The 26,947-nt window shown below is 47.9% G+C and overlaps 1 long non-coding RNA gene across 1 annotated transcript in view; it reads right to left on the reverse strand.

Annotated features, from left to right (window-relative positions):
* Positions 1–421: 421 nt before the first annotated feature.
* LOC134740322 (uncharacterized) overlaps positions 422–26,947 on the reverse strand; it is a 42,211-nt gene continuing 15,685 nt past the window's right edge. Inside the window, exons 2-3 of the long non-coding RNA XR_010127717.1 lie at positions 24,736–24,810; positions 422–543 (exon numbers count right to left, since the gene is read on the reverse strand). This is a non-coding gene — a long non-coding RNA (uncharacterized LOC134740322). The remainder of the gene's footprint in view (positions 544–24,735; positions 24,811–26,947) is intronic.

Below are 26,947 nucleotides of genomic sequence, written 5' to 3' on the forward strand. Positions count from 1 at the left end.
CAGATCATGAGGTTAGGAGATCGAGACCATCCTGGCTAACACGGTGAAACCCCGTCTCTAATAAAAAACAAAAAATTAGCCAGGCGTGGTGGCGGGTGCCTGTAGTCCCAGCTACTTGGGAGGCTGAGACAGGAGAATGCCGTGAACCCAGGAGGCGGAGCTTGCAATGAGCTGAGATTGCGCCACTGCCCTCCAGCCTGGGCAACAGAGCAAGACTCTGTCTCGAAAAAAAAAAAAGACACATAACCCTGTTGGAGCCATGCCCCTTGCGGTCCAGTCTCAGTGCTGTTGTTAAACACACACACACACACACACAGAGTCTATGCATCAGCTAGGAATGCTTTCAATAACAAACAACAGATACCCCAACTAACCTTGCCATAAACAAATAGGAGTTTATTTTTTTCTCACACTCGGAGTCTGGAAGCAGGTGCTGTTGCTGTGGGTCCAGGGGCTGGCATCTCCATGGTTCTCTTGACTGTCATTCTCGCTGGTGCTTCACGGCTGCAAGGTGGCTGCCACAGCTCTGGGCACTGCCTCCACCTTCAAGGTAAGAAGGAAGAGGAAGGACAGTTTCAGGTATGTGTATCTTCTTTTTTAATCAGGAAAGAAAAAACAGAAACAAAACAAAACAAACAAAAAAACCTTTCCCAGAAGTTCCCAAAAGACTTGTGGGAAATGGACAGAATGGATTACATGGCCACCCCCAGTGGTTGAAGAAGCTGCAAACAGCAGCGCTTGGCTCTTCTGTCCTCTGTAATGGGAGGTACTGGGCCTAAAAGAGTTGGGAATGTGATCGAGTTCACCAGCCAGCGGTGTGGCCCCTCCAGAACCTCAAAACTAATTTCAGAATGTCTCCAGCTATTTCCTTGCACCTCTCAAACCCCATGATGGGCACACAGGGCCTATACCAATGTACTCCAGCAACAGGCATGGCCCTCACTAGCCTGCTTCCTGCCCTCCTTCTCCAACGTGCTTCTCCATCCCAAATCTGCATCCCAGAAGGCCCAAAACGCCAAGGGGCAAGGACAGAAACTTCCTCCAGGAGGTGGGAGGAAGAGGAAGAGACCGAGGGTAAAGCGGGACCCCTGCAGGGGGAGGCAGAGGGAAGTCTGGGAGCCTTCTGCCATCTCAGTCCTAAGACAAATGAATGAGCAAATGCATAAATGAAACTTTACTGCATTTGTGCCTCAAAAAAAAATCTGTGCACGCAATGAAAAGACCAGCTGGGGTGTTCTAGAAACAGAGCACTTGCTGCCGGGGTCTCGTCCTGGCTCGTGGCGTGGCTTCAGGTGGCTCCTTCTCTGGGCCTCCATTTCCTTATCCCACGATGGGGTAATGGTTGGGTCATGGTTTCCTCATGGAGCATTGTCTCTGTGCCCACAGCATGTTAAACAGGAAAGAGCTATGTATGCACAGGTGTGTCCTACATATGGAGGGGAGGCTGTCATTGGAGTCCCCTCACAGCCAATGCTGGGAAGAGCCCAAAGATGGCTGCCCTGAAGTGAGAGCTTTCACAAAGACTTTCTGACCTGCAGGGGAAGCCCTTCTAGGATGCTGGGCCATCTGTGCGTCCAGAAGTTTCCTTTGAAGCCATGAGAGATGTAGGCTCTGGGCAGGAGGCAGAGGCTCTAGGGAGCTTAGCTAAGCAGCAGGACCCATCTTTCCACAGAGGGGACACTGTTGTCATCTCCTCCCATGTACCAGGCACTGTGTTCAACATGTCCCCAGTTTGGAGGAGCCCATCTGATATGGTTTGGCTCTGTGTCCCCACCCAAATCTCACCTTGAATTGTAATAATCCCCACATCCCGTGGGAGGGACCGGGTGGCAGGTCACTGATTCATGGTTTTTTTTTTCCTGTGCTGTTCTCGTGATAGTGAATAAGTCACATGAGATCTGATGGTTTTTTAAAGGGGAGTTCCCCTGCACACGCTGTCTTGTCAGCTACCATGTAAAATGTGCCTTTGTTCTTCCTTCACCTTCTGCCATGATTGTGAGTCCTCCCCAGCCATGTGGAACTGTGAGTCCAGTAAACCTCTTTCCTTTATAAATTACCCAGTCTCAGGTCTGCCTTTATTAGCAGCATGAGAACAGACTAATACACCGTCCTCTTGCTTAATGCCCTGTGAAGTCACATGCTGGCCCGTGGCCCCACACTTCATCCTTGCACCCCATGGAGAATGGCTTATTTTATAGGGGTGTCCACCTTTGTCTTGTATTTCTATGTAGAGTTCAGTAAATTGATTAAAACACTCTGGGTCGCTTCCATTTTCAGCCATGTTGGGGTAACCAGTGCTGGAAGGGCCATCCCACTGCAAACACACATGACTGGACTGGACACCATGTTTGAGGCAACTCTGGGCGGGAAGTGGACAGCGAGCAGAGCATGACTTGATGCTGAGAGGCAGGGCGCTCAGGAGCCAGCCATGCCACCCCTGGAGACCATCTCCCGCTGTGGCTCAGCAGGCAGGAGGCCTCACAGAGCACAGCGGTCCCTCTGAGCTCAAGAGGCAGAGACCAGAGTTCACAGTCCAGAAGCTTCTGGGAGGTATGGGGCAGGGCATCATAGAGGCTCTGCTGTGGGAGGCAGGGGCAGAGGTGCCATTAGGGGTCCCCTAGCCAGGAGTCCTTGGCTGAGTCCTGGAGAAGATGAGGCTGCAGGAGGGGTGCCCAGCATGGCTGCTGCAGAGTTAGGGAGGGAAGGTGACGCTGGGGTTCCAGTAGATCGTGGGGTCAAGGGGGCTGCAGCCACCCAGTGTGCAGAGGTCTCGAGCACCTGGGCATCCAGCTGGGATGAAAGACACTCAGGAGCAAGACCCGCTTCAGACTCACCCCATCGCAACCTACGTCAAGCCCTGATGAGGTCTGTGGGGGAAGAGGGTGGGTGGTGGAGTCCCACCACGTCAGAGAGGCTTGGGGAGCACCTTGGGCTCACACAAACCCACGCAGCAAAGTATAAAGCCAAGTACGTGCAAGTTCAGGGTGAGCAGAAAAATCCCAACGCTCCTCAGAGGGGGGAAAGGGATAGAGGCTCCACCACACGTCACCCACAAGGTGGGTGCACAACAAAAACTTTCCTAGGTGTTAAAAGAAAAAAACAGATGGAAAAATGTGACCCACATTAGAGAAGAAAGCAGTTAAGAAAAACTAACCCCACGATAATTCAGGGGCCAATAAGGAAATCACAAGGACACAGAGAGTATTCACCACAAAATTTAAAAAACTGATCCATTGACTTCATCAAAATTAAAACCCCTGCACTTCAAAAAACATGGCAAATCACAGACTGTGAGAGAGTATTTACAATGCACAGCCCCAACAAAAGGTTTGCATTCAGAATATCTAAAGGACTCTCGGCTGGGTGTGGTGGCTCACACCTGTAATCCCAGCACTTTGGGAGGTCAAGGAGGGTGGATCACCTGAGATCAGGAGTTTGAGACCAGCCTGGCCAACATGGCAAAACCCTGTCTTTACTAAAAGTACAAAAAAAATTAGCCCAGCATGGTGGCAGGCGCCTGTAGTCCCAGCTACTCATCAGGAGGCTGAGGCAGGAGAATCACTTGAACCCAGGAGGCAGAGGTTGCAGTGAGCCATTGCACTCCAGCCTGGGCGACAGAGTAAGACTCCGTCTCAGAAAAAAAAAAAAAAAGGCCGGGTGCGGTGGCTCACACCTGTAATCCCAACACTTTGGGAGGCCAAGTCGGGCAGATCACAGGGTCAGAAGTTCAAGACCAGCCTGGTCAATATGGTGAAACCCTGTCTCTAATAAAAATACAAAAATTAGCTGGGCATGGTGGCGGGCGCCTGTAGTCCCAGCTACTCAGGAGGCTGAGGCAGGAGAATCGCTTGAACCTGGGAGGCAGAGGTTGCAGTGAGCTGAGATCGCACCACTGCGCACACTACGCACAGCCTCATGCGGTCACTGGGGTCGTGCTGAGCCAGGAGGACAAAGAAGAGCCCAGGCTGCATAGAACTCTGTTTGTACAGCATTCTGTGACACGTAAATTCACACAGTAGTTACAGGAAGCAGCTCTGTTGTTACCTGTAGTGGGGAGTGGCTGACTGATTGCAAAGACGCATGCAGAGACTTTCCGAAAGTGTTTTATCTTGTTAAAAGTGACAGTCTCAAAAAAAAAAAAAAGGATGTCTAAAGGACTCTCATAACACAATCATAAATAACTCAATAAATATATGGACAACAGGTGTGAAAGTATGCTCCACAGAAGGAAATACCTAACTGGCTAATAAACTCATGAAACGGTGTTCATCAGCATTGGTAATCATGGAAATGCAGATAAAACCACAGTGAGATGCCACTCCATGCCCACTAAAGCACATCAGATGAGATGGGCCACCCCCAGCACTGGCAAGGATGGAGAATATCTGAGTTGTCATGCGCTGACAGCGGCCATGGAAAGGTGTACAGACATTCTGCAGTAATTTGGCAGTTTCTTACAAAGTTAAACGTATTTTTACCATACAACCCACTCCTAGGTGCTTTCCCAAGAGAAATAGCATCTGCCCACGAAAAGAGTCATACACAAATATTTATAGCAGCAGGAACTGGAAATAAGCCCACTGCTTACCACCGCTCATCACTGTGTGAGTGGATAAACACGATGAAAAGGGGCAGGCTGCAGATACGCACAGCCTCACGCAGTCACTGGGGTTGCGCTGAGCCAGGTAGGCAAAGAAGAGCCCAGGCTGCATAGAACTCTGTTTGTACAGCATTCCGTGACACGTAAATTCACACAGTAGCTACAGGAAGCAGCTCTGTTGTTACTGAAGTGGGGAGTGGCTGACTGATTGCAAAGAGGCGTGAAGAAACTTTCTGAAAGTGTTTTATCTCTTGGTAAAAGTGGCAGTGACCCAACTGTATACATTTGTCAACTCACTGAATTGCATGCTTAAATTAGTGAATTTTATTGTATATAAATTATACCTCCGCAAAGTAGATTTTTAAAAATCAGTGTGTTGGGAGGCCGAGGCAGGTGGATCACCTGAGGTCAGGAGTTCAAGACCAGCCTGACCAACATAGAGAAACCCCGTCTTTACTAAAAATACAAAAAATTAGCTGGGTGTGGTGGCAGATGCCTATAATCCCAGCTACTCAGGAGGCTGAGGCAGGAGAATCACTTGAACCCAGGAGGCAGAGGTTGCAGTGAGCCAAGATCACACCATTGCACTCCAGCCTGGGCAATGGAGCAAGACTCCATCTCAAAATTAAAATAAAATAATAAATAAATAAATAAATAAATAAATAAAAATATAAATAAGTCATTGTGGCCAGGCATGGTGGCTCACACCTGTAATCCCAGCACTTTGGGAGGCCAAGGCAGGAGGATTGTTTGAGCCCAGAGGTTGAGACCAGCCTGGGCAACATGGTCAAACTCCATCTCTACAAAAAATACAAAAATTAGCTGGCTCTGGTGGCACATGCCTATGGTCCCAGCTACTTGGAAGGCTGAGGTGGGAGGATCGCTTGAGCCTGGGAGGTCAAGGCCGCAGTGAGCTGAGATCGCACCCCTGGACTCCAGCCTGGGTGACAGAGTGAGACCCTGTCTCACAAAGAAAGAAAGATCATTGAGTTTCACTCTTAAAAGATGTACAATGTGTTGAACGTAAATTGTTCCTCTATAAAAATTGATTTTTTTTTTAAAGTCCTAAGCATAGGGCTTGGTATCTTGCCTTCCCTCTCTGCTCCAGGCTAGATAACGTAACATATAGCTAAGTTCATGTGCCCAAATCTAGACACCCCTCAGTGGGCTTGGCCAGGGCTGGATTCCAGGTACGAGTAGACAGGGCCATCATTAGCCCAGTGTGACTCAGCATTCGGAAGCTGCATTGCCTGGCAGTTTTGCTGTGGTATAAACTGCTGCACCTCTCAGTGGTGTATAGAAGTGAAGGTTTATGTCCCCTGCACTTTGCATGGGAGCCACGAGTCTTCCCACAGTTTGCATTCCAGGGCTCACATTGAAGGCACAGTTCCTGGTGGCACACGCTCTTCTCATGTCAACCTCAATGGCACTTAGCGCTTGCACTCAGACCAAGGGTCAATGCTGTCCTCTCATCTTCCATTGACCAAAGCAAGCAGGTGGTACTGCCCAGCAGCACAGGGACAGGAACGGAGGCGCTTTCTGCAGGCGGCACTGCCAAGCCACATGGCGTCGGTGGGGACATCCCATTCTCTTAAGGGAGGAGACAGTCATTGTTGGGAAAAGAAACACAATCTGCCACATCTTCCAATCAGCTTTGGCAAATCATGACACTGACACACGTTGCTCTCTTCTCTGTGCAGCTCCCGTGTCACTCCCTCCATGGGGTGGGACAGAGCAAGGTGGAAGAGTGAGGAGCTGTCCACGTCCCTGCTTGTGAACCCCAAGCCTGCACTCTATCGCATAGGTTCTCCAACTGCATTCCTAGCCCTGGGTCCTTGCAGGCAGGAAGGGGGTGGGACTGTGTAGGGAAGGTAGGGAGTCCATCAGTCCCAGCAGCTATGCTTCTGTCACCTCTGTGCGTTAGGAAATTCCTCACCAGGTTCTGATGAAAAGGAAGTCTCTGCCACCGAAAGACACATTTACAAACAGCTGTATGGTCTCATTCAGTTTCCGCAGACCTGAGGAGTGGGAACCATCGTGTCCATCTCCTGGATGAAGAGCTCCAGAGAGATCAAATGACTCATCCAGGGGTGCCCCACTGGCATTGAATAAGGGGTCAAAATGTCAACCCATGTGTGTCCACCAAGGCTCTTTGCCCCACATCAAGCCATCCCTGGGCACAGGCCACGCTGTGGGGCACTGACTGCCAGCCTCCCAGAGGTGTCCACACACTGATGCCTGGAACTGTGCACATGCAATCGGGGTTGTGCATATGCAAACAGGGCCACGCATGTGCAAACAGGGTCGTGCATATGCAAACAGGGTCGTGCATATGCAAACACGGCTGTGTGGATGTGGGTAAGGAAAGGATCCCCAGCTGGATTATCCAAGTGGGCTCTAAATTGAATCTCAGGGTCGTTAGAGAGGAGGCAGGGAGGACAAACAGAAGCAAAGTGTTGTCACAACGGAAGCGGATGGGTGAAATGATTGTGGTGCGTGGTGAAGCTATGCTGTTGTTTTGAACATGAAGGAAGGGGCCACAATCCAAGGAATACAAGTGGCCTCTAGAAGCTGGAAAGGGCCCCCAGTGGATTTCCCTCCTGAGCCTCCAGAAAAACCAGCCCTGCTGACTCCTTGATTTTAGCCCAGGGAGACTGATTTCAGACATTCGACCTCCAGAATGTACGGGAATAAATTTGCATTGTTAGAAGCCACTTCATTTGTGCTAATTTGTGACTGTAGCCACAGGAAGTTAATACAGACACCAAGCAGTGACAACCTCTCTCTAGGGCAGAGAACTTTCCACTGTACCAAGCATATCCTCTATGGCATTAGACTCTCACAACCCAATCTGAGGACACTGAGCTTGGAGAGGCGAAGGGACCTGCCTAAAGTCACACAGCCACTGAAGGTGGCACCAGGACTGGGCCCATGTCTTAGGTTCAATGGCTGCAGAACAAAGACCTTGAGCATTAGACCAGGGTTAGCGAGGAATGTAGCAGGGGCTGGTGAGCACTGGCTCCCTTTTCTCCTGTTCAGCCTCTGTTCCCAATATGCCTGGAGCTGTCTCTCATCCTCTCCAGCTTGGGGGTGTAGTTTTCCTTAGATTCACTAATCTACCCCATATGCATCCAACAAATGCCCCCTTTGCCTAGGTCAGCTGGAGTTGGTTTCTGTTCCCTGGACACAAAGAACCACAGTTGAATCCCATGGTCACCCCAGGGTATGGGGGAACTTGGGGCCTCTCCCACTATAGCCAATCACCTTCCCCACCCCATCTCAGCTTACTGCATCATAGGGTGAATAGTTAAGCAACCACCAGTTGAGGTTCCCACCTACACTTATCCCAGAGGCCTGGTGGGTTTATCCAGCCCATATCAGGTATCCTGGGAAGGCTTGCTCTGTGGCCTCAGAGTTGTCCCATGACAAATTTATTAAATGCTCTGGCAGGACAGACTCTCATGGGGATAGACATCTGGCTGCAGATTGGACTAGCAAATGGACAAATGGACAAAGAGACCAGAAAGACTTCACGATGTGAGACTTTAAGCTTTGGCCCGGGGCAAGAGAAGGGGCCAAACAGAAAGGAGGTATGGGGCAGAGCATCAGAGAAGCTGGTGTTTCCTCAGTGCCCACACAGGCCTGCCAAAGTTCTAGTGCTTTAGTGCATTTTAGCTGTCTTTATAGCCAGCCTGACAGGATCCCCATTATACAAATGGACAGACAAAGGCTCAGGTGATTCTTTCTCACCCAAGTCACACATAACCAATTAGTGGTGGGCTCAGAATTTTAAGTCATGTCTTTCCAATCTCAAAGCTCATGCTTTTTTCATAGCATCACACCTTGAGAAGCCATGAGGTTGCTTCCAGGGCTGAATCTGGCTCGCGGCATTCAGGCCAATTCAGTAAGTGCATATGGAGCACCAGCTGTGGACAAGGGGCTGTGAAAGACTCAAGGGAGAGTCCTGTGGTTTTGAGCTCTGCCCTCAAGTAGGTGACCATCTGACGGGGCAGACAGAAAAGACATGACCTGCTGCTGTAAGAAGAGTGTGGCCCAGGCAAAGGGAGCCTGTATGTGGGGAAATGGTTCAAGTCATTGGTAGAGGCTGGGGAAGGCTGCCTGGAGGAGGGGACATTTGAGCTGCAAAGGATTTTTACAAGTGGGAAAGCCAAACTTTTCTCAACAGCTAAATGGGAACTATCTGCCTCTCACTGCTGTACACACACATACACAGACACAAACACAATTGGACACCTAAATGGTATGAAAACAATAGTACAAAGGTGAGACATGGAATGAAAGTATACTGCAATAAATTTCTTTTACTAGATGTTAGGTAGTATAACATCACTGAAGGATAATATCATTCAAAGATAGACTGTGATAAGTTAAAGATGTATACTATAAACCCTTTAGCAACCACTAATATAATACAGCAAAGAATTACAGCTAATAAACCAACAAATAAGATAAAATGAAGGAATGAATAATACTCAATCACAAAGAAGGTAGAAAGGAGAGAAAATGAAACACAGAACAAGTAATACAAATACAAAACAAAAATCATTATGGCAGAATTAAATGCAATTATATCAACAATCACATTAAATGTAAAGGTTTAAACACCTCAATTAAAAAACAGAAATTGGTAGGTTGGATAAAACAAGCAAGACCAAATTATATGCTGCCTACAAGAAGCCCACTTTAAACATAAAAAAATAATAATTTTAAAGCAAAAAGATAAAGATGTACCACGCTAATTACCATGCTAATCTACTTTGCTATATTAATATTTGCTACTTTGCTATACTAATAGCAAAGTAGATTTTAAAGGAAAGAATATTGCCAGGAATAGTCATTTCATAATGACAAAAGCTTTCAATTCTCAAGTGAACATAACAATTCTAGATGTTTATATGCCAAATAAGACCTTCAAAATACATGAGGCAAAATGAGTAGAACTACAAAAGAAATAGACAAATCCAGTTATAGTAGTAGGTTTCAACAGCTCTATAATTGACAGAAGTCAATAAGAATATAGGGCTGGGCATGGTGGCTCACATCTGTAATCCTAGCACTTTGGGAGGCCAAAGCAGGCAGATCACCTGAGGTCAGGAGTTCTAGACTAGCCTGGCCAACATGGCGAAATGCCATTTCCATTAAAAATACAAAAATTAGCCAGGTGTGGTGGTGCATGCCTGTAGTCCCAGCTCCTCCAGAGGCTGAGGCAGGAGAATTGCTTGAACCCAAAAGGTAGAGGCTACAGTGAGCCAAGATCACACCACTGCACACCAGTCTGGGTGACAAAGTGAGACTCTGTCTCCAAAAAAAAAAAGAAGAAGAATGTAGAAGACTTGAATAACACTAGCAATCTAGCAATCAATGTGACTCAATTGGCATGTTTAGAACACTTCACTCACAACAGCAAAATATAAATTATCTTCAAACACACAGAACATTTTTCAAAAATATATCACAATCTCATCTCAATAAATTTAAAAGGGCGTGAAAAATCTCAATAAATTTAAAAGGATTCAAATCACTCAATGTATGTTTTCTGGCCAAAATAGAATAAAATTAGACACCACATAATAGAATGATATCTGTAAAATCCCCAAACATTTGGAAACTAAATAACACTTCTCTGTAAAGCACAGTTTAAAGAAATCAAAAAGATAATTAGAAAATGGAAATTAGAAAACATTTTGAGATATTTGAAAATGAAAACACAAACTACAAGGTCTGTGGGATGTGGTTAAACCAGTACTCTAAGTAATTTATAGCACTAAACTATTCCAGCTTTTACCTTAAGAAACTAGAGAAAAAAGGACAAATCTAATCAAAGAGAAACAGAAAAAAGGAAATAATAAAGATTAGAGCAGAAATCAATAAAATAAAAAAAAAATCAATGAAACCCAAAACTGGTAATTTGAAAAGATCAATCCAACTTACAAACATCAAACCCTACTCATCAGAAAAAAAAGAAAGAAGACAAACTACTAATATGAGAAATGAAAGAGGTAGCATTACTACCGATTGCACACATATTAAAAGGAATATGATGAATAATTGTATGTCAAGAAATTTGACAATTTAGATGTAATGGACAAATTCCTCAAAAGACAAAAACTAATAAAGCTCACTCAAGAAGAAATAGATAACCTGAATAGTCAATATTTTTTTAAGAAGTTAAAAATTTTACCACAAAGAAAACTCTAGGCCTCACTGGTGAATTTTACAAAACACTTAAGAAAGAAATAATTTCAATCTACACAAAATTCCTAGAAAATTTAAGAGAAAAGAACATTTCTAACTTATTCTATGAAGTCAGCACTACTGTAATATCAAAATCATACAAATATATTACAAGAAAAGAAAGCTGCAAACTAATATCCCTCATGAAATAGATGCAAACAGTCTAAACAAAGTTTTAAAAATCAAGTCCAGCGACACATAAAAGAATAATACATATGATCCAATATAGTTTATTGTAGGAATACAAGTTTGGTTTAACATTAGAAAACAATATAATTCATAATATTATTGTGAAAATATTATATTTACAATATAAAAGCACATTGTCTCAATGGATGCAGGAAAAGCATTAGTCCAAATCCAACATGTATTGCTGATAAAAACTCTCAATAAACTAGGAATAAAAGGAAACTTTCTCAACCTGGTAAAGGACATCTGTGAAAAACCCGCAGCTAACATCATACTTAATAGTGAAAGACCAAAATCTTTCCCTCTAAGATCAGGAATAAGGCAGGGATGTGCTCTCTAACCACTTCTAACCAACATTGCATGGAAGGTTCTTGCCAGTGTAGTAAGATTTTAAGAAGAAAGAAAATAGAAGGAGGAGGGTAAGAGAAGGGAAGTAAAGGAGGGAAGGAGGGAGAAAGTGTCTTTGAATCAGAAAGGAGCAAATGAATCTGTCTTTATTTACAAACAATTCAACCATCTACAGAGAAAATCTTACGGAGTCTATGAAAAAAGCTACTAGAAGTCACCAATGAGTTTAACAAGGTTGCAGTATAGAAGATCCATATACAAAAAGCCATTGTGTGTCTGTATAATAGCAACATGACACAACCAGAATAAAAACATTTACAGAAACACGACAAAAATACAAAATACACACATAGACAAGTCTGATAAAAACCTGTGTGAAACTGAACTTTGCTGAGAGAAATTAAAGAATACCTAAATAAATTGAGAAATAGACCATGTTCATGGGTCAAAAGACGCCAATTCTCCCAAAATGGATCTACAGATTCAAAACAATCTCAATCTCAATACCAGTAGGTATAACCCAGCCATTTCACTCCTTGGTATGTATCCAAGAGAAATGAAAGCCTATGTCTATACAAAGGCTTATACACAGATATTCATAGCAGCCTTATTGTAATAGCCCCAAACTAGAAACAACTCTGATGTCCATTTACTGGGGAGCAGATAAAAACAAACCAGTGCATCCGCTTAGTGAAACAGTACTCCTCAATAAAAAGGAACGAACTATCATACAAGTGACAATGTAGATGAACCTCAGAATAGTTATACTGAGCAAAAGAATCCGGGCAAAACAAGAATGTGTACTTTATGACCCTATTTATATAAAATTCTAGAAAATGCAAACAACCTATCATGAGAATTAGCAGAGAAGTGTTTCCCTGGGGATGGGGTTGGGGAGGAACATGGGAAACTTTGGGGGTTGTGGACATATTTATTAACTTGATCATAATGGTATTTTCATGGGTGTATAAAGATGTCAAAACTTACCAAACTGTACACTTTAAACATATGCAGTTTATTGTATGTCAATTCTGCCTCAACAAACAATTGAAAGGGAACAAAAATATCTTTCTTTTAGGTATGAAGATAAGAGGAAAGAAGACTGTATGGTCTTAATGTTAGGATTTTGTTTCTAAACCAAACTGTATGGTCTTAATGTTAGGGTTTTGTTTTTAAACCAAGAATTTAGTTGGTTGTCGGGGTATTCTCTTAGCTTTTTAGCCCTCTCTTTAAGTTTTTCAGCAGCATCTCTTTCTAGGCCTGATTGGTTTAGATAGAAGCAACATTCTTCACCCAATGACAGGCAGGGGCCCCCTTTTTCACCCACTGTAAGATCTAGTCACCAACTATTTTGGAGGACTACTCCAGCCAAAGAGTCTAGTTGGTCTTGGACTCTCTTTTTTTGTTGTTTGTTTGTTTGCTTGTTTGTTTGAGACCGGGTCTTGCTGTGTCGCCCAGGCTGGGGTGCAGTGGCATGATCTCAGCTCACTGCAACCTCTGCCTCCTGGGTTCGAGCAACTCTCCTGCCTCAGCCTCCAGAGTAGCTGGGATTACAGGCATGCGCCCAGCTAATTTTTGTACTTTTAGTAGAGACAGGATTTCACCATGTTGGCCAGGCTGGTCTCGAATTCCTGACCTCAAATGATCTGCCAGCCTCGGCCTCCCAAAGTGCTGAGATTACAGGCGTGAGCCACCACGTCCACCCTGGTCTTGGACTTTTATCAGGCTTTGGGCTATATCTTTTAATGAACCTTGCAGTTCTGTTGACAGAGCTTTAAAGTGTGTTAAGGAGGTGGCCAATCCGCCTGCTCCCAACCCAAGCCCGGAGGTTATACCTAAGGCAGCCATTTAAGGAATAACTTGGATGGCCCCTCTTTTTTTTAACATATTGGACAGATGGAATGGGTAAAGATAGATTAGGAGGAGCTAGTCCAATGGAGGGAGAAAGATAAACTAGGGTACAGGATTCTATTCGGACCAGGAGAGCCTTGCATTTGCTAATATGGAGTGCAGACAGGAACCCATTGCTTCTCTAGAAATTAGATGCAAGCCTCTTTCTCCAGGCTCACTGGGTGTGCTGATTCTACTTTCCATCTTCAAGCAGCAGAGATGGGGGTAGGAGAGCGAATCACCATGGAAGGAAAGTTCCTGACCTCTTGTGAAGCCGGGACCCGCCACGCCTGTTCTGTGCCAGGCCAGCCCCTTTTGTTCAAGCCTGTTGAGTTGGACTTCCATCAGGCAACAGCTCAGAGAGAAGCTGCCGGCCCTGTAGCCACGGGACTGGGGGGTGCAAAGCCGTAAGAGCCTCGTCCCAGGTGGCTTTCTCAAAGCAGTACACGTTGTCCCTGGGTGCAGGGTAGAGCGACTCACTGGGAGGAGGGCGACCTGGATCCTGGTCCAAGCTTGGAGACTCAGAGCTATGTGACTTTGAGCAAGTCACTCCCCTTCCCATGCCTCAGTTTCCTCCACTGGGCAGGATGGGGACAGGGGAGAGGTGAGCCCCTTGGGTCCAGTATCACGCAGCAGTTTTATCAACCTGTGAGCAGCCTCTCCGGGTGGATGAAGCAGAGCCACCCCCATGGGAATGGACACAGCTTTGCCCGGGTTCCTGGATTCAGGAGACCTGGGACCAGTCTGTGCTGCCAGCCCTGGTAGCCAGCGGCCAAGCCTGCTGGGCACTGGGACTGCTGCTTCTCAGCACACGCCTTCCCAGAAGTCAGCATGGGAGGTACACACGGGAGCTGCTGTCCCCAAGGAAGGCACAGAGCATACCAGCAGGGACTCTGGCCTTGGGAAACAGGCCCCGGAAGCTGGAAGTAGGTGACCAACTGTTCTAATTTGCCCATGCAGAAGAGAAGCTTCCCAGGATGGGGACCTTGCAGTGACAAAACCAAGCAGGAAAGTCCCAGGTGAGCTGGAACAGCTGTTCACCCTAACAGAGCTGCCACATTCCACGACACTTCCTCCTCCTCCTCCCTCACCACCATCGCCTGTTTTTCCACCATCAAGACGAGCAGGGCCTGTACTGAGCAGTGAGGAAGCTATGGTTCCTAAAAGTGGGGCCCTCTTACTGACTTCTCTCTCCCACCTCAAAAATCATTCCTTGGGGGCTGGGAGCAGTGGCTCACACCTGTAATTCCAGCACTTTGGGAGGCCAAGGTGGGTGGATCACGAGGTCAAGAGATGGAGACCGTCCTGGCCAACATGGTGAAACCCCCTCTATACTAAAAATACAAAAATTAGATGGGCATGGTGGCACGTGCCTATAATCACAGCTACTCGGGAGGCCGAGGCAGGAGAATCGCTTGGACCCGGGTGGTGGAGGTTGCAGTGACCCAAGATCGTGCCACTGCCCTCCAGCCTGGATGACACACTGTGACTCTGTCCCAGTAAATAAATAAATAAACAAACAAACAAACAGTGGAACACAGTGACTGCACTCATGGATTACACAAAGTCTCATTTGAAACAATTCAAATGACACAGGAAAATGCAAGGAAAAAATTCTTTAAAAATCAGCTGATAGTCACCCCCTACCCCCAGAGATGACCCTGGGAACCCTCGCAGGCACTCTCCACTTCTCCCCAGGTATACACATGCCACTTCTTGTCAGTGGAATGGCTGACTTGTTAAAATAAATCCTGAGTAGCTGGGATTACAGGCGTGAGTCACCATACCAGGTACTTTTGTATTTTTAGTAGAAACAGGGTTTCACCATGTTGGCCAGGCTAGTGTCAAACTCCTGGCCTCAGGTGATCTGCCCGCCTCGGCCTCCCAAAGTGCTGGGATTACAGGTGTGAGCCACCGTGCCTGGTGTGTTCCGCTGTGTATAAAAAGTTTCCTATAAAGAGGCTGCCTGGGGACGTGAGGGTTGGCAGCACTTCTCGACCTCCGTCCTCTGACATCGGGGCCTGGAGCTGGGTCAGTCCCAGGGTCTCTGGAAAGAGACAGCCAGAATAAGCCAGATTTGGTCTGCCAATACCAGAGTCTTTTGTCCCCAAATTTGGAAGTCAGCCCTGTCATAAATTTTGTTTTCTTGGGAAGGTTCTGGGAATTCTGGGAGACTGAAGGGGTGAGAGGTGTAGAGAAGGACTCTTCGGTTTGCAAAACACAGAAGCCCAACTCTAACTCCTGAGGTCATTCTATAACCTGTGTAACTCAGAGGCTAGGAGTGGATGGTGCTATCTCCAGGCATAGCTGGATTCAGCAGCTTCAACGAAGCCCCTGGGGTTCTCTTTGGCACCATCCATCTTTCTCCTCCTCTTTCTCCCCATCCCCCTCTTTCAGTGCTTCTTGTCTCTGCTGCTCTTAGTGAGTTATCCTTAGACTTCCCATGGCAAACAGGGACTTCAAGGAGGAAGAAAACTGTTGGCAGGCTCAGGCAGCTTTGTAGCTCTTGAGCCAAAGCAGAAGAGGCCCAGGGAGAGATACACTGGGCCCAGCCTGCATCAAAGGTCCACCCCTGTGACCGGGAAGCACGGATCCTTGGACTTCCAGCCCCCTCCGAACCACAACGAGGGAAACATACATTGTGTGAGATTTCCAAAAAGGAAGAAGAGCTGCCCCCTGAACAAGGAGGGGCTCCTGCTCCCCAGAAAAAAGTCATGGATGCTGTGGTCCTCTGCAGCAGCATTCTCTAGTCCCTGGCCTTGTCTGCACAGCAGCCAGAGCTGGCCCATCCTCAAGGCCCACAGTGCCCCAGAATTACAGTTAATCACAGGCGACAACAGGCCTCGGCCACTATAATCCCCACACTGTCCAGAAAGGGAAGCAATATCACTCCCTTTACTGATGAGAAAACTGAGCTTCAGAGAGTCTAGGCAAGTTGCCCAGGTCACCAGGTAGTAAGTAGCAGAAGGTCCTCCGACTTCAAATCTTCTCTTGCTATGCTTCTCCTGGGCTGAGGTTGTGAGGTATCACCACCACCTTCGTCTCCACCATCACCAGGTTGACATCCCGACACCACTACCACCACCTCACCATCTCCACCTCCACCATCACTACCATCATCAAAACCATCACCCGCACATCCACCACCACCATCACGAAAACCATCCCTTCCACCCCTACCACCATCACCATCACCACCACCACCACCGTCACCAAAACCATCACTCTCAGCTCCACCACCACCACCACCAAAACCGTCACTTCCACCTCCACCACCATCACCATCATTAACACTAGCATCACTAAAACCATCACCTCCACCACCACATTGCTAAAACTATCACCTCCACCACTAACGTCACCATCACCACCACCACCATAACCATCACCCCCACCATCATCATCACTAAAACTATCACCCCCATCTCCACCACCATTGCCATCAACATCACTAAAATCACTACCTCCACCTCCACCACCAACATCATCATCACCATTACCACCACCACCAAAACCATCACCCCTACCTCCACCACTACCACCAAAACCATCACTTTCACCTCCACCACCAACATCACCATCACCACCACCACCAGTATCACCAAAACCATCACCCACACCTCCACCACCACCACCACCAAAATCATCACTTCCACCTCTACCACCAACATCACCATCATTAACACTAGCATCATTAAAACCATCACTTCCACCACCACATCACTAAAACTATCACCTCCACCACTAACATCACCATCACCACCACCACCATAACCAAAACCATCACCCCACCATCATCATCACTAAAACCGTCACCCCATCTCCACCACCATCACCATCACCATCACTAAAATCACTACCTCCGCCTCCACCACCACCATCACCATCACCACCACCACCACCACCACGACCACCAAAACCATCACCCCTACCTCCACTACCACTACCACCATAACCAAAACCATCACCCCGACCATCATCATCACTAAAACCATCACCCCCATCTCCACCACCATCACCATCACCATCACTAAAATCATTACCTCCACCTCCACCACGAACATCACTATCACCACCACCATCACCAAAACCATCACCCCTACCTCCACCACCACCACCAAAACCATCATTTTCACCTCCACCACCAACATCACCGTCACCACCACCACCAGTATCACCAAAACCATCACCCTCACCTCCACCACCACCAAAATCATTACTTCCACCTCCACCACCACCATCACCATCATTAACACTAGCATCACTAAAACCATCACCTCCACCACCACATCACTAAAACTGTCACCTCCACCTCCACCACTAACATCACCATCATCACCACCACCATAACCAAAACCATCACCCCCACCTCCACTACCACCACCACCATAAACAAAACCATCATCTCCACCATCATCATCACTAAAATCATCACCCCCATCTCCACCACCATCACCATCACCATCACTAAAATCATTACCTCCACCTCCACCACCAACATCACCATCACCACCATCACCACCATCACCACCAAGACCACCAAAACCATCATCCCCACCTCCACCACCACCACCACCCAAATCATCACTTCCACCTCCACCACCACCATCACCATCATTAACACTAGCATCATTAAAACCATCACCTTCATCACAACATCACTAAAACTATCACCTCCACCTCCACCACTAACGTCACCATCACAACCACCACCATAACCAAAACCATCACCCCACCATCATCATCACTAGAACTATCACCCCCATTTCCACCACCATCACCATCACTAAAATCACTACCTCCACCTCCACCACCAACATCACCATCACCATCACCACCACCATGACCACCAAAATCATCACCCCACCTCCACTACCACCACCACCATAACCAAACACATCACCTCCACCATCATCATCACTAAAACCAGCACACCCGTCTCCACCACCATCACCATCACTAAAATCATTACCTCCATCTCCACCACCACCATCACCATCACCACTGCCATCACCAAAACCATCACTCCTACCTCCACTACCACCACCAAAACCATCACTTTCACCTCCACCACCAACATCACCATCACCACCACCACCATAACCAAAACTATCACCCCCACCTCCAACATCACCATCACCATCACTATAACCATCACCCCCATCTCCACCACCAACATCACCATCACCATCATCACTAAAATCATTACCTCCACCTCCACCACCAACATCACCATCACCAGAACCATCACCCCCACCTCCACTACCATCACCAAAATCATTACTCCCACCTCCACCACCACCATCACTAAAACTATCACCTCTACTCCACTGCCAACATCATCATCACCACCATCACCAAAACCATCACCCCCACCTCCACCACCACCACCACTAAACCCATCACCTCCACTTTCACCACTACCACCACCGCCACCACCGTCACCATCCACAAAACTATCACTGCCACCTCCATCACCACCATCACTCCCACTTCTACTGCCAACATCACCACCACCACATCACCAAAATCATCACCTCCACCTCTACCACCATCATCACTACCACCACGATTCACAAAAATATCACCCCCACCTCCACCACTAACATCACCAAAACCATCACCACCACCTCCACCATCACCATCACTGAAACCATCACCTCCATCTTCACCAGTACCATCACTGAAACCATCACCTCCACCTCCACCATCCTGACCACCTCCACTATCACCATGAAGAGCACCAATCTCACCACCGCCACCAACAATCCACTACCGCCACCAGCATCACCAGTACTACTGCTATTACCACCATCACCTCATCACAACCAGCACTGAAAACACCACCACCATTACCATCACCATCACCATCATCAACTCCACCCCCAGCAGTAACAAAATCCTATCACCATAACTATCACCTCACCACCATGTCCATCAGCGCCACCATCTTCACCACCCAATGCTACCATACTGTCACCATCACCACCACATCACCACCCCACTATCACCCTTAGAAATAACCCACCACCACTGCCAGGATCACCACCATCAGAAACAACAACCCCATCACCTTAGCAACAACACAAACATCACAACCACCGTCTGCCAGGCAATTCATCATGGAGCCATAGTTCTTAGCTGTAGACATAGCCAGAGAGCTGTGAAGCTAAACTGAAAGGGAGAAGTCAATTGAATCAGATTTTCCAAGTGGGAACTCCTTTCATGGAGGCCAGGCTTGCACCCAGCTCTTTTGTGGCCGGAACCCAGCATCCTGCTCACAGCATTGAAATGTCTCTCAGAGATGGCTGAGCTGATCCCAAAGGCCTGCGATTGTGTTTTTGGGAGAAACACACGTGAGTCACTGGGGCTGACATTCTTTGGGATCTGACAAAGTTTCTACTTTGGGGACCTGCTAACTGACTCAGCAGCGATTCACTCAAGAAAACCAACAGGGCAGCTGGGAATACGTGCCCCATCAGCATGTGCTGGGGACACTGCACGCTGGAGCTGGGGCTAGGGGCTGCACACTCGGCTTCTTGCTGAATTCTTTATGGAACTCTAGGTGGAACTGAGCCTCAGACAGATGATGTGGGACACCCCAAGGGTGCACAATGAGTAACAGGTAGAGGCAGAGAACTTGAACCAAAATCCCTGTGACCCTAGAGCCTCCAGTCATCATTGCCCTGTGCTGTCACCACATGGTCACCGGGCTGGCCTTCCATCTGCTGCACCCTCATGGACCTGGGAGCCCTGCTCTGGCTTGCACCCAGCTTTCCGGGAGGATGCCTGGGTCGTCCTGGGGGTGTTTAGAGTGTACCCCATCAAAGCCTCCTGCATAGGGAGGCAGCGGCACATCACAGCTAGAGGACTCTCTGGGGTACAGACCACCCTCCTAGGCTGCCACAGAATGGGGAAGTGTCAGGTTTCCACTAGGAAAGAACGATTCAAGGTAGGAAAACTACTGGGTACAGGGAAACCATAGGGGCAGGCAGTGCACCACAGCCCACGCCCCAGGGCTGCGGCCACCCTGAGGCTGAAGGTTTAAGGGAAGGCATAAGCCATGCCAGAACCTGGAAAGGAGGGAATGTTGCAGAGGGGCCTGCCTTGGGAGAAGTTTAAGACCTTCAGTCTAGGGACACAGCCTGCCCAAGGTGACCCCAAAGCTTTTGATGCTGTGACATGAATATTCTGACTTCACCCTCCCCTCTCCCTTTCACCTACAGCTGGGGCACTCCCAAAAGGAAGCCAGAGGGCATGGGAGCTGAGGAATGGGTCCATCAGGCTCAGCCCCTGAAGCAGAGAGCAGAGCAGAGGGCAGGCCTGGAGGGGCAAAAGAAGGCATTTCTGGCACAGGGGTTCTTGCCCTGGACACCCACAGCACTCCTGGGGTGCAGGGACTCTTGGGGCCTCGTCAGCTTGGGCTGAAACGCTCCCTGGGATCCTCTCTTCTTGTCTCTTGGCTCTTGCCCTGCCCTGCCCTGGGGGTGGTCAGCATTACCTCTGGGATTGACACAGGGTCCGTCCACACCTCTCACTCTCTCCCTCCCTCATTCATGGCCTGTGTCTCCCTACCACTCTCCTGAGTCCCACTTCTCTATCTTTTCCTCAGCTACTCTCTCCATCCCCTGAAGTATCCCACACTGTGGTTTATCCAGACCCAACTTATGTGGGTGTTGGAGTGAGAGACCCAACAGTTACCTAAGACTTTTGGGGGGGCAGGCTAGGGGCACCCTGTGCAGCCTGCACAGGGAGGATGCAGCCCTGGGGAGGAAGGACACCCCCTGCCCTGGCATCTGCACACAGGGCACCAGGTAATGATTCCCCTGGGTGAATGTCTGGCTCAGGAATGGGGACTTTCCCGGGGGTGGGAAATTGGTGGCAAGAAGGAGAAATGCCCTTGGTTTGGGGACTCCTGCAACTCCCGCAACCGGCCCCTGAGGCCAGAGGTTGAAAAGCATAGAAAGTTGAGGTCTCTGCTGGAGTTACCCACCAAAGGAGGGTATCACTGGATGGGGTGATAAGTGGCCAAAGTGGAGGAGACAGGTGGCAGCGGCCAGGGGGAGCATGAAATCCTTCCAATCTCAGGTTTTCCAGCAGGTCTGGGGGTCCTTGCGGGTTGCAGGTGGCCCTGGAAGTATCTCTGGGGACCAGCGTGCACATGGCCCCATCTACATGCACCCCTTCATCCTGGGCTGTGCTCACTGCTTCTGCAAGGAGCTCTCACCACCACTGTCCCTGTGGGTGCCAGCAGAACCCCCAGAATCATTGCCACTGGTCAGTCTGTGGAGCACCCCTTCCCTCTGCAGAGCTTGCATCCATGTTGGGAAGTCCCCAGGCTCCATGTCCAGCATTGTGGTGCACAAACACCTCCGCCTTCCTGCCCCTCTGTAGCCTTTGACATTGACTCCCTTGTCAAACAGTAAAGGGGCGTGTCCTCCAGGTTCTGGGAAGTGCAGTGAACCCACCTCCCTTTCTGCTTTAGTGGAGCTCAGAGCCTGCTGAGGGAGGAAACACAGGCACTGTGCCTTCACATAGAGAAAGGCCTCACTCGGCCTTGAAGGCCACCCAGAGTGGGTGACAATGGACTACACTGGAAAGCTTGCTAGACAGAATATCCAGGGACAGCAGTCACACTTGGAGTAAGGGCCCCCAGACAACAGGTGGCCTGATGGCATCTAGGAGTTGTAAATAGATCCATGTGGCAGGAATGTGGGAAAGTGGCAATAAAAGGGGGACAGAGATAGGTGGCGGTTGCAGATTTCAAGAATTTTGCCAGCCAAGCTACAACTTCAGGGCTTTATGTAAGGCACAGCCAACATCAGATCTGTAGGTTTAAAGGGGGCCTCTGGCTGCTGAGTGGGGAATGGACCAGAACAGAGCAAGACTGGAGGCTGGCAGCCAGCGAGGAGGCAGTTGGTTGGTCCTAGTGAAGACAGGCAGTGACCTGGACCTGGGCAGGGGGAGGAGAGAAGGAAAGTTTGACAGACCCAAGGGCTCCAGTGAAATGTCAAAGGAGCCAATTTTGCTGATGAATCTCCCATAGGGAGTGACAGAGAGGGCAGTGGCAAAGATTCTATTTTGGAGAAATGAGTGGATGAAGAATATGAGAGAGGAAGGTTTTGGGTAAAAATGTGCATTGATCATGTCTGGTCATGGCATAGTAACTGGAGCTATAAGCAATCAGAAGACTGGACAGAATACAGAAGGCCAACATTTCATCCCTGACAGAACAAGCTTGCAATCCCCAAAAGAAGAAGAAAAAAATATGAGATGAGCCCCATGATCTCCCTGGATCTGTGCTTGGGGACAAATTCACAATCAGGGTGCAGTGAGCTGGGATCCACATTGAATACAGTGGCCCTCACACTGTATTCAGAGCAGACAGAGACTAGAGTCTGGAATAGCTGAATGTGTTGGTCTGTTGCTTTACCATAAGGGAATACCCAAGAGTGGGTAATTTATAAAGAAAAGAGGTTTAATTGGCTCACAGTTCTGCTGGGTATACAGGAAGTGTAGTGCTGGCATGTGCTTCTGGTGAGGGCCTCAGGAAGCTTCCAGTGATGGTGGAAGGTGAAGTGGGAGCAGGTATGTCACATGCAAGAGCAGGAGCAAGAGAGAGAGGGGGCAGGTGCCACACACTTTTAAACAAGATCTCGCATGAACTCACTCATCACTACGGGGATGGCACTAAGTCATTCATGAAGGATCCACCCCCATGATCCAAACACCTCCCACCAGGCCCCACCTCAAACACTGGGGATTACCTTTCAGCATGAGATTAGTAGGGTACAAACAGTCAACCTGTATCACCGAGGTACCTAGAATCTTCAAGGCAGGGCCTTGGAGAAGAGGGAGCTGCATAGGGGAAGGAGGAAGAAGTCCAGCTGAGGGGCCCTGCTTGCTGGTGAGACCACCTCAGGCTTAATGAAGAATGACTCCTATAACATTGAGAGTGGAACAGAGATTCCAGATGTCAAGCAGTGCTCGGGGTCTTTGGAGTTCTTTCCTAACCAGAGTACAGAGAACTCATTAACACACCAAGCATCTACCTGCAAGGCCAGAAAAGCCTCATCTTAGTAGTAAGGACCACATCCTTGAGTAAAGCCTGCTGTAGATGTTCCCTAACAAAGCCTTTAGAACTAAGCCTCAAAAAGATTTGCGTATTGGAGCTGGATTCTCACCAAGTTGAGAGAAATTTGGGAAACACATTAGGCTTCCCACAGATCAGCCATAACAAATAATAAGACCAAGACTACACACACTCAAGTAATCCACCAGTAATTGAAATGCCTCCTGGAATAAAAAATCAACCCTTTTCAGAGCAGGATATCAGAATCCAGAGTTTCTGCAACTTATCACCCACAAGGTCCAAAATATAATCCAACAATTATCAAACACACAAAGAAACAGGAAAACGTGACTCATAGTCAAAAGGAAAACCAAAAACCATCCGTAGAAACCAATTCTGACATAGCCTGAATAACAGATTTGGCAGAAAAATCATTCAAAGCAGCAATAATAAATATGTCCAAAAAAGTTAGAGAAAAATATGCTTGACAAATTAATGGAAAATATGATTGTCATAAGGGAGCAGATAAGGAATCTAAGCAGAGAAACAAAAACTACAATCAAAAGAACCAAATGGAAATTCTAGAACTGAAAATAACAACTGAAATGAAAAAGTCACTGAATGAGATAATGAATTCCTTAGTTTGAAACACACCATGATGTCTGTAGGGTATCCAAACAGAGACATTAACACATACACTGGGAGATATGACTCTGAAATCCAGGAGGGAGGCCAGGCTGGGAGAGAGGTCTGCAAATCATCAGTACAGAGGTAAGAATGGAGGAACTCATGCAGGAAGACTGTGGACACTGGTGTGATCCTTACTTCAGCGTATGCCCCACTGGGGAGGTAAAACCAACCAACCAACCAAACAAACAAACAAACAAACAAAACACTGATCCCTAGAGAGGCTATGTGACTGCAAACAACACCCTTTCAACCCCATCCCTCAGAGGGCTCCATCCCCCAAGGAGAGCCTTGTCAACCTTGCCCCTCAGGATCCCCACCTACTAATTACAAGCTCCTCATGGAGCACAGAGGTGCCTTAGGGGATGTTCTCTGCCAATTAGAGCCACGGGTTGGGAAAGCTACTATGAATTGGGCTACTTCCACCTCCTCCCACTCTTGCAAAATGTGCTCTATAATCTTGCTTGATTCTAAAACCAGTGAGGCCTTCGCAATGCCCCATGCCCCTAGGCTCTGGAACCTCAGCAGAGGAGTGTGGGGGGTGGGTAGCAGCTGTCAGGAGCTGCTCTTGGCAACCCAGGTCCCAGGGCCTGTTGGAACAAGGAACAGGAGCAGGGCTGCTGAGATGGGGTGATAAACTCCCCATCAGAGGAGAGGTAATTGTTAACAGCAGAGTCTTTATCTGAGCTCTCACCTGTACAGGCACTGTGCTGAGCTTAACATCCCGAGGAGGTGGAAAGTTCCATTTTCCATGTGACAACATGGAGACCTAAAGAAGTCAAATGACTAACATAAGGATGAGAGAGGAAGTAGTAGGACTAGGATTCAAACGTAGGTCTCTCTGACTCCAGAGTCCTTGTGTTTCACCTCTAGGCTCTGAGACTGGATGTGCGTCCAACTGTTCTTCAAGCCAGTTTCTTCCGGAGTCCCTGAAGATGGCTGGAAGTGGCTGGAAATGGCTCATTGTCATGGTGGAAGAGCCTGCTGATGGAGGAAATAACCCACTACCACAGCCACCATCATCAGAAACAACAACTCTATCACCATAGCAATTGGTGGTAGGATCATTTGAACCTGGGAGGTCAAGGATCCAGTGAATCTCAGCAGAGGAATAGGGGGTGGGTGGCAGCTAGGGTTAGGGTTAGGGTTACGGTTACGGTTAGGCCAGTCCAGTTGCTGAGGCCAAACTGCTGGGAAGCATCCTTCTCCCCAAAAGCCAAATCATAAATCGACTCTGTTGTCTGTACCTTCAAGCATGTCCTGAACCTGCCCCATCTCCCCAGCTGCACCACCTCCCTCTCTAGCCTGGTCCATGGTGATGCCCTCTCACTGGCTTCCTGGTTTCCCCTCATGTGCCTTTCTGTGTAGCCCCATGGAGTAGCCACAGTGATCCTCTACAGAACTCAGACCATTCCTCCTCCTGTTTAACACCCTCTTGTGCCTTCCGACCTACACAGAACAAAATCCATACCTCTGGCCATGGCCTACAAGGTCCTGTGTGATCTGCCCTGTCCTGTTTCTCTATCGCCATTTCAGGCCACAGCTCCCTCTCTTATCCCACTCCAAGTAGTCAAACCTTTTTACGTTATTGAACAAGTCCAACTCTGCTCCTGCCTCAGGACCAGTGCACTTACTGTTCTCATGTCTTCCCCAGATCTTCATACAGCTGACTTTTGCCATTCAGGTCTCAGTTCCAATGTTATCCTCTCATCAACTCTCCCTGACACCCCTAACTAAAGTGCCCCCCAGTAAGCTTCAGGCAGTCATCACCCTTAAAATATTTTGTTTGGGCTTTATTTGCATATTTCCTAGCTTCTCAACTAGATGCTAAGCTCCATGAGGTCATGGATTGTATCTTGTTCCCTGTGGTATCCCCAGCACCTCGTACAATATCTGGCAAAAAGAGACACTCAGAAACACTGATCAGGTAAATTAATTTGGGTTGATCTGTACAGTCTCAAAGTTCCTGCTTCTATTGTTTAATCAGAATCTAAAGATTCTGATTGTATTGTTTAACTTTCCGCTTATTCATCTAATCATCTGTCCATCATCCACACATCCAACTGTCCATCCACCACCCATCCACCCACCTATTCAGTTATCCGTCATCCATTTATCCAACCATTATCCATCCATCCATCCATCCATCCATATATCCATCCATGTACTTATCCTTCCATGCATCCTTCTAACCATACACATACACCTACATACCCATCCATCCAACGATTCTTAGCCCCCACTCTGAGCTTGGTGCTGAAGATCCAAGTTTAACCAGGACATGAAATCTATGCTAGAGAAACTCCCAGCCTTGTCCTCCTGTTCCCTCTGTTCCTTATACTGTGAGCTGCTCCAGGTAGGAACTGCATTAACCTTGTAGGCAGATGCAGGCAAAGTCCTAGGAGGCTGCTCCTGTTTGTAGATAGGTCTACATCCTCTTGGGACTTAGATTTAGACCTTCACCTCTTTCTTCTGTGCCCTGGTCACTGTTGGCTCTCCCCTGGGGCAGAGTCAACAAATTTATCCAGTTCTGAGGCTCCAGATATAAGGGATTTGAGGAGAAGACTCTGCCCCATCCTGAAGAGTCAGCTGAAGCATTTCAAAATTCAGAATGAAGGTCTGAGGGCCTGATGTGTGGTGTGATCTTTGTGCTACAAGACAAGAGGAAGGAGCAAGATAATGCCTGGGGTAGGCAAGAAGTCTTCCTGGAGGAGTTAGGGTTAGAGGTGGACCCAAAGGAAGGGGGCCCTGGGGAGGAGGAGTAAGGGTGAGAAGTATGATGCAGAGGCAGGGATGAGTGTAGTATGAATGTGGGCTGCTAGTGGGGAAGCACAATACTAGTACCCAATGAACTCCTACTCATCCTTCAACACCCAGTCCAAATGACCCCACTTGAGAAGGCTTTT

This window comes from Pongo pygmaeus, chromosome 9, assembly GCF_028885625.2.
Source record: "Pongo pygmaeus isolate AG05252 chromosome 9, NHGRI_mPonPyg2-v2.0_pri, whole genome shotgun sequence".
Classification (NCBI taxonomy): Eukaryota; Metazoa; Chordata; class Mammalia; order Primates; family Hominidae; genus Pongo; species Pongo pygmaeus.